At 38.4% G+C, this 6,880-nt stretch overlaps 1 non-coding gene across 1 annotated transcript; it reads right to left on the bottom strand.

The window, feature by feature from the left end:
• Trnam-cau (transfer RNA methionine (anticodon CAU)) lies at positions 1-72 on the bottom strand. The gene has a single exon. It is a non-coding gene; the product is annotated as a tRNA-Met (tRNA).
• Between the last annotated feature and the right edge of the window lie 6,808 nt (positions 73-6,880).

Below are 6,880 nucleotides of genomic sequence, written 5' to 3' on the forward strand. Positions count from 1 at the left end.
TAGCAGAGCAAGGTTTCGATCCTCGGACCTCTGGGTTATGGGCCCAGCACGCTTCCACTGCGCCACTCTGCTGTTGGTTGCATTAAAAAGAGAATGTGGGATTTAACACAAAAATAGGGAAAAACAACTTTTGGTGTTTTTTATATTTTTAAAAGTTAACGTCCTTATTTACAAAACTTAATGTAGCCTTAAATAGGTTTATTTGGCAGTTCTATAAAAAAAATATGTCAAATAAACATATTTCAAATCTACACTAAGTTTTGTTAATAAGACCGTAAATGTTTAACTAAACAATCATTATACCATACACCACTACTGTGGTACAGGGTATTATAACTTAGTGAATTGTTTGTAACAACCAAAAGGAAGAGAGATAGATCCATTGATCGACGGATCGACTCAGAATCACTTTCTGATTCGATTTAGCTATGTTTGCTTGTCTGTCCGTCTGTCTGTCTGTCTGTCTATCTGTCAGTCTGTCTGTCTGTCTGTCCATGGGTACAAACTACAGGTCGCAATTTTCATCTGATAGTCTTCAAATTTGGTATGGGCTTGTTTTTCGGCCTAGAGACGAAGCCTATTGAAATTGGAATAAATCGGTTCAGATTTGGATATAGCTCCCTTATATATGTTCGTCCGATTTGCAGTAATATTGCAGTGAAATGGTCATTTGTTACCCGATTCCCTCGGCCTAGAGACGAAGCCTATTGAAATTGGAAAAAATCGGTTCAGATTTGGATATAGCTCCCTTATATATGTTCGTCCGATTTGCAGTTATATTGCAGTGAAATGGTCATTTGTTACCCGATTCCCTCGAATTTTGGCAGGAGGGATTTTCAAATGACTCTCGACATTACTGGCGAATTTCATGTAAATCGGTTCAGTATTAGTTATAGCACCCATATATATGTTCGTCAGATTTTGGGTAATTTGCAATAATGTTGTCATTTGTCAACCGTAGTTATTACAGTTTTAACATAGTTTTGCTCGCCAAGGTCCATCAAAAATGGTTCAGAATTGGATATAGCTCCTACATTCAACTTATAGGGTAGGTGTAGGGTATATATAGACGGCACCACCCTACTTTTGTCCTTCCTTACTGGTTTCCTAAATCAAATTGTAACTTTGTTTGAATGCACAATTTTTCATTTAAATTTGTATTTATATATTTTAAAAATTTTTGTAATGATATTTTATTTGAAAATTAATGTTAAATCCATATACTCCCAATTGACCGCTTTAAAAAAAATACAAAACTTTATGTTTGTTAAACCCAACTCTACTGAAAAAATATGGAGCAAATTAAATGCAAATACTTTTCAGCAAAAGTTAAAGAGATAAATGTTGTTGAAAACTTTGGCCAAAACAAAAAACAACACATGCACACACATAGCCACAGACATTAATAAAACACATATAAAATGCCAATCATGAACGAAAATTGTAACGAGTATTTTGCTTTGTTTTCTCCACTCCATACGAGGCTTGAATTCATTTTAGAAACAGAAGTTTCTTGCCGTTCAGCAGCCACAAAACTTTCTGCTTCCATTGAACTCTTCTCTGTTATTGTTTTTGTGGGCCCACCCACAATATTCGCGTTTATAAAATTCGCGATACAAAATTGAAACTCTTTTTCTGTTTTGCATTATTTTGTTTTTTTTTGCTTCAAGCCTTAGGTGCTGTATAGCGCCATGGTTCGGTGTGTATTGTTATAAACTGTTTTTTAAATCCATTTTATTTTATTTTTCGATTTTTCATATACATACAACCTTAAGGGTATTCTGAACAGAAGCAATAGAAAAATGCAATGCGAATGATTTTGTCAGTTGCTTATTTCTAAGGCTGCTGAAATGAAAGCGTATAACCTGATAACCGATAGCATGAATACAAAGTAGGTGCCCATGTGCATGGTGGGGGGAGAAAGGACATCCTAGGATGAGAAAATTTTGTGGAATATCTTAGAAAATAATAAAAAAATTAAACTAATTTTAAACCAGAAAAATTTGGCAACGAAATTTTTTCAAAATATCAGTTACACAGAAAATTATGTCAAATTAATTTTTTGGAAATTTTATCAAAATTTCTACAGAAATGAAATGTGGCAAAATTTCCCAAGAGCAATGAAATTTTGAAATTTCTATAGGAAATATTGTGAAATATTCATTTCTCCCTCTCCCTTACCCTAATTTTCAGAAACGTCAGATCTCGGAGATTGGTGGTGCGATTTTGTATGCTATCTTATAGTAACCTAAAAACAAAAATTTGTTATCCAAATTTCGGATGGGGTACCTAGGGGGGCGCCCCACCACAAAACCTACCAAATATATATATATATACACCAATCACGACAATATGGGATTCAAATGAAAGGTATTGAAGATTACAAAACGTATCTGATATCGAATTGTCTGACCAAGTGCTTGGTCACCCCTAAATCGGACATATTTACCGACCATGGCAATATGGAACTGAAATGAAAGGTATTTGCGAGTAAAAAACGAATCTGATATTCAAATTTGGGACAAAGTTTCTGGGGGTCCATTTCTTCCCCAAAACACCCCCCCCAAACAGGACTAATTTACTGACCATGGCAATATGAAGCTTAAATAAAAGGTATTTGAGTGTAGAATACAAATCTGATATCCAGATGTGGGAGCAAGTGTTTGAGGGGCCGCCCCGAGAACATCCCCCAAAGAAGACAAATTTACGACCATAGTCATATGGGGCTCAAATGAAAGGTCTTTGGAAGTAAAGCACGAATCTGATATCAATGTTCGGAAAAAGTGTCTATGGGGCCACCCCACCCCCTAACACCATCCAAATAGGAAGTACTTTAGAGAAGAACACGAATCTGATATATATTTTCAAAGCCAAGTCACTGTGTGGCCGCGCCATCTCCCAAAACACCTCCCAAACCAATCAAAAACTAATTTACTGACCATGGCAATATGGAGCTTCAATAAAAGGTATTTGAGTGTAGAATACAAATCTGATATCCAGATGTGGGAGCAAGTGTTTGAGGGGCCGCCCCGAGAACATCCCCCAAAGAAGACAAATTTACGACCATAGTAATATGGGGCTCAAATGAAAGGTCTTTGGAAGTAAAGCACGAATCTGATATCAATGTGCGGGAAAAGTGTCTATGGGGCCACCCCACCCCCAACTCCACCCAAATAGGAAGTACTTTAGAGTAGAACACGAGTCTGATATATATTTTCAAAGCCAAGTCACTGAGTGGCCGCGCCATCTCCCAAAACACCCCCAAACCAATCATGTTTGCCGACTATGAAAAATGGAGCTCAAATGAAAAGTATTCGGGAGTAGACCATGAATCTGACATCAACATTAGGGAACAACTGTCTAGGGGACGTCCCATCACTATAACAACCCCCAAGTAGGACGTATTTGCTCACCAAGACAATTTGGGTCTTCAAGACAGTGGAGCTCGATATCCATAGTTTTTAGTGCCCATACCCCAAACCAGACATATAGAGCACGTTGCTGATATATTTTCAGGGCTTAGTGATTGGTGGACCACCCCGCTCCCCGAAACACCCCTAAATAGGGCATATTTACCGACCATGTCAATGTGAGGATCTACCTCTTTCCAAAAATACTCCACAAACAGCAATTTTTTACTGACCATCGCAATATGGGGCTCAAATAAAGGTATTTGGGAGTAGAATACAAAATTGAGATCCAAATGTAAGACAATGTATTTAAGGCATCACCCCTTCTCTAAAACACCCCCTAAAGGGTAAAAATTGTCGACCATGCCAATACGTGGCTCAAATGAAAGGTATTCAAGATTAGAAAACGATTTTTCTACGATGCTGATATTTTTTCAGGGCCAAGTGTCTGGGGGACCACCTCACCTCCGAAAACACCCCTAAATCAGACATCATGAGAATATCGGGCTGAAATAAAGTATTTTAAGAATGGAGTACACCTTACATCCAAACTTAAATTCGTAGACCGATAAAGATCATATGGGATTCAGATAAAGACACTTATATTGTTAAACTGTTTGTCAAGCGATATACTATTTTCGTAGTATGGCATTTCACTAAAAGCGTTTTAATTGTCGAAAATAAAAATTCCAAGGAAAATTTTCTTCCATATAAAGTAAAAGAAGGCGCAGCGGAGCGGGCCCGGTCCAGCTAGTATATAATATAACATAAAACTAGTAAAAATACATTAAGTATGGCCGGGCCGAACACGACACCAAAATCCGGTGAAATATGTACCAGTAGTAGCTACATGGAAATATGGTCTGTTCTGTACAATTGAACATGAGTGACCGCAAAATTTACGAAGCTTCTCTCTTAACGGCGAAAGTTTTAGGATCAGTTGCACCAAACCTCTCAATAAACCTAAGAGCGATGCACTTTTTATTATTCCAAGCCCTCAAAAAGCGTTTTGGTTTGCCAGAGAAGGTGATGGCCTAGGCAATATATAAGCATGTGAAGATAAAATAGGTTCGACCCTGTCCCATCAGTCGAGGTCTCAGTAGAAAAAAAATTGTATATCAAAAACGTGTTTACGTGAGCCTCTAAAGGCCGTATCGGATGAAATATATATATGGGAGCTATATCTAAATCTCAATCGATTTTGGTAAAAATATGCACACATGTTGGAACATTACATAGAACGTCTTATGCAAAATTTTGTAAAAATCGTACCAAAATTATGGCTACTAGAGTCTTAAAATGCCATATCGGATGAAAGATATATATGGGAGCTATATCTGAAACTGAACCGATTTTAATGATACTATGCATACATGTTGTAACTTTAATAAGAATGTTTTGTGCAAAGTTTTGTTAAGATCGGACTAAAATTATGGGTACAAAACCCTTAAAAGTCCGTATCGGATTAAATATATTGTATATATGGGAGCTATATTTATATCTGAACCGATTTTGATTAAAATATGCACACATGTTGGAACATTAAATAGAACGTCTTATGCAAAATTTTGTAAAGATCGGACTAAATTTAAGGCTACTAAAGCCTTAAAAGAAAGTATCGGATGAAATATATATATATGAGAGCTGTATCTAAATGTGAACCAATTCTGAACAAAATTTCTAAAAAAATGCCTAAAATTATCAAAACCCAACGAAATGTTTGCTAATACAGCAGACCTTTGCCTGCTGAAATAGCAGTAATGGCTGCTTTCCCATTTTCAGCGAACAAAAACTGGTTGAGTGCAGAAAAAACTAACAGCACACACGTACAGTGTAAGCAGATTCGCGTGGCTTCATTCAGTTAACGCATTGTTGTTATTTTACGCAGCTTCTTTACTTAGTTGATAGTGCGGATTTTACTGCCCCTCACACAAACACAGCTTACTATTTTTAACTGTAAGTTACCTCTAAAGTAACCTCGAAAAATACACCCAAAAACACGACACCCAAACGATGCGGATTGTGACATCCTTAGAGACGGCGTGAATCTGCTTTTTACGCTCCAAAACTCTTCGTGACCTTACCGTCTTTGGTGTTAATGTCCTGATGGCCAGTTAACTATCGTAGAGCAAATGAAGGAACTTAAAACTTAAAAAACTTAAACTCCTGATCACTTCCATAAATTCAAAATTTTGATGAAAATCGGCCAAAATATGAATTTTGTAGTTGGAAAAAACTTTAAATCGCCATATCGCTTAAACTATGCGAAAACTTTGATGAAAATCGGCCAAATGTAATTTTTCACTGCAAAACCTAAAATGGCCATAGCTTATTAACTAAGCTTCGAAGAGCAAAAAGAAGGTTAATATGAGATAACTTCCATATATTGAACATTTTGGTGAAAATCGGCCAAAATATGAATTTTTCACTTGCAAAACTTAAAATCGCCATATCTCTTAAACTGAGCCTTGTACAGCAAAAGTAATTTAACCTTACTTTTGCTGTACAAGGCTCAGTGATCACTTACAAAAATTCCCCATACGATTTTCGTCGTTCTACCGGCCGTTTCGCTATTCCGAGTTAAGGGCGCTAGTCCGAGTTAAGAGCGTTCGCCACCCATGCCCTTTAATCGCACTACGTCTACCCGAAAGGGTAACCAAGTTTATTGACGGCAGCGCTCCGACCCTCAACCTTCAGTGCTCCAATCCTCAATCAATAGCCTCGTCTTCTCTCGACCTGGATCTCCCCATAGGAGTTTCGTCGTCCTATCGATCATTTCGCTGTTCCACAGGGTTGCATGCGAATTCATCGCCCGCGCCCTTAACTCGGACTGCGTCGACTCGAAAGGCTTCGGGTTAACCAAGATTATTGACGACAGTTCTCTGGCCTGCACTGCGAAATCTTCTGCTTTCTCATTCCCAGTTAGTCCGCTATGGCCCTGCACCCATCCTCAGAGAAGGCGTTAATCTGTTTCTTACACTTCCAGACTGGTCGTGGTCTTACCGTCCTGGTTGTTATTGCCCTTATGGCCAGTTTACTGTCCGTAAAAATGTTAACACTCGCCGTCCTCGAGTTAACACCACACCACTTCAAGCATTCCGTGATTGCCTGGATCTCTGCCTGCAGGACCATATTATGGTCACGTCGATGAAAACAGATCTCATTCCCTGGGTTCTCAATGCAGATCCCAAGGCCCACTTTGTCACCTAGCTTTGATTCATCTATGTAGCAAGAACTTTCAGATGGCAGTATCAGAGTTCCGTCAATTCAAGACTTTGCCGCTGGCAGCAGTGACTCGCACTGGACCTCAAGTGTCGTCTCCAGTATCTGGTCGCCTCGATTATATCGGGATTGTATGACCTGTTCCTATCCTCTATCCATTCTCCCATCGCCTTAAGCCTCATAGCCGCTGTAGCTGCCTCACACTTAATCTGCATGTCAATGGATCGAAAATCTAGGATAGTCTTCAG

Source organism: Stomoxys calcitrans, chromosome 4 (assembly GCF_963082655.1).
Source record: "Stomoxys calcitrans chromosome 4, idStoCalc2.1, whole genome shotgun sequence".
In the NCBI taxonomy this organism is placed as follows: Eukaryota; Metazoa; Arthropoda; class Insecta; order Diptera; family Muscidae; genus Stomoxys; species Stomoxys calcitrans.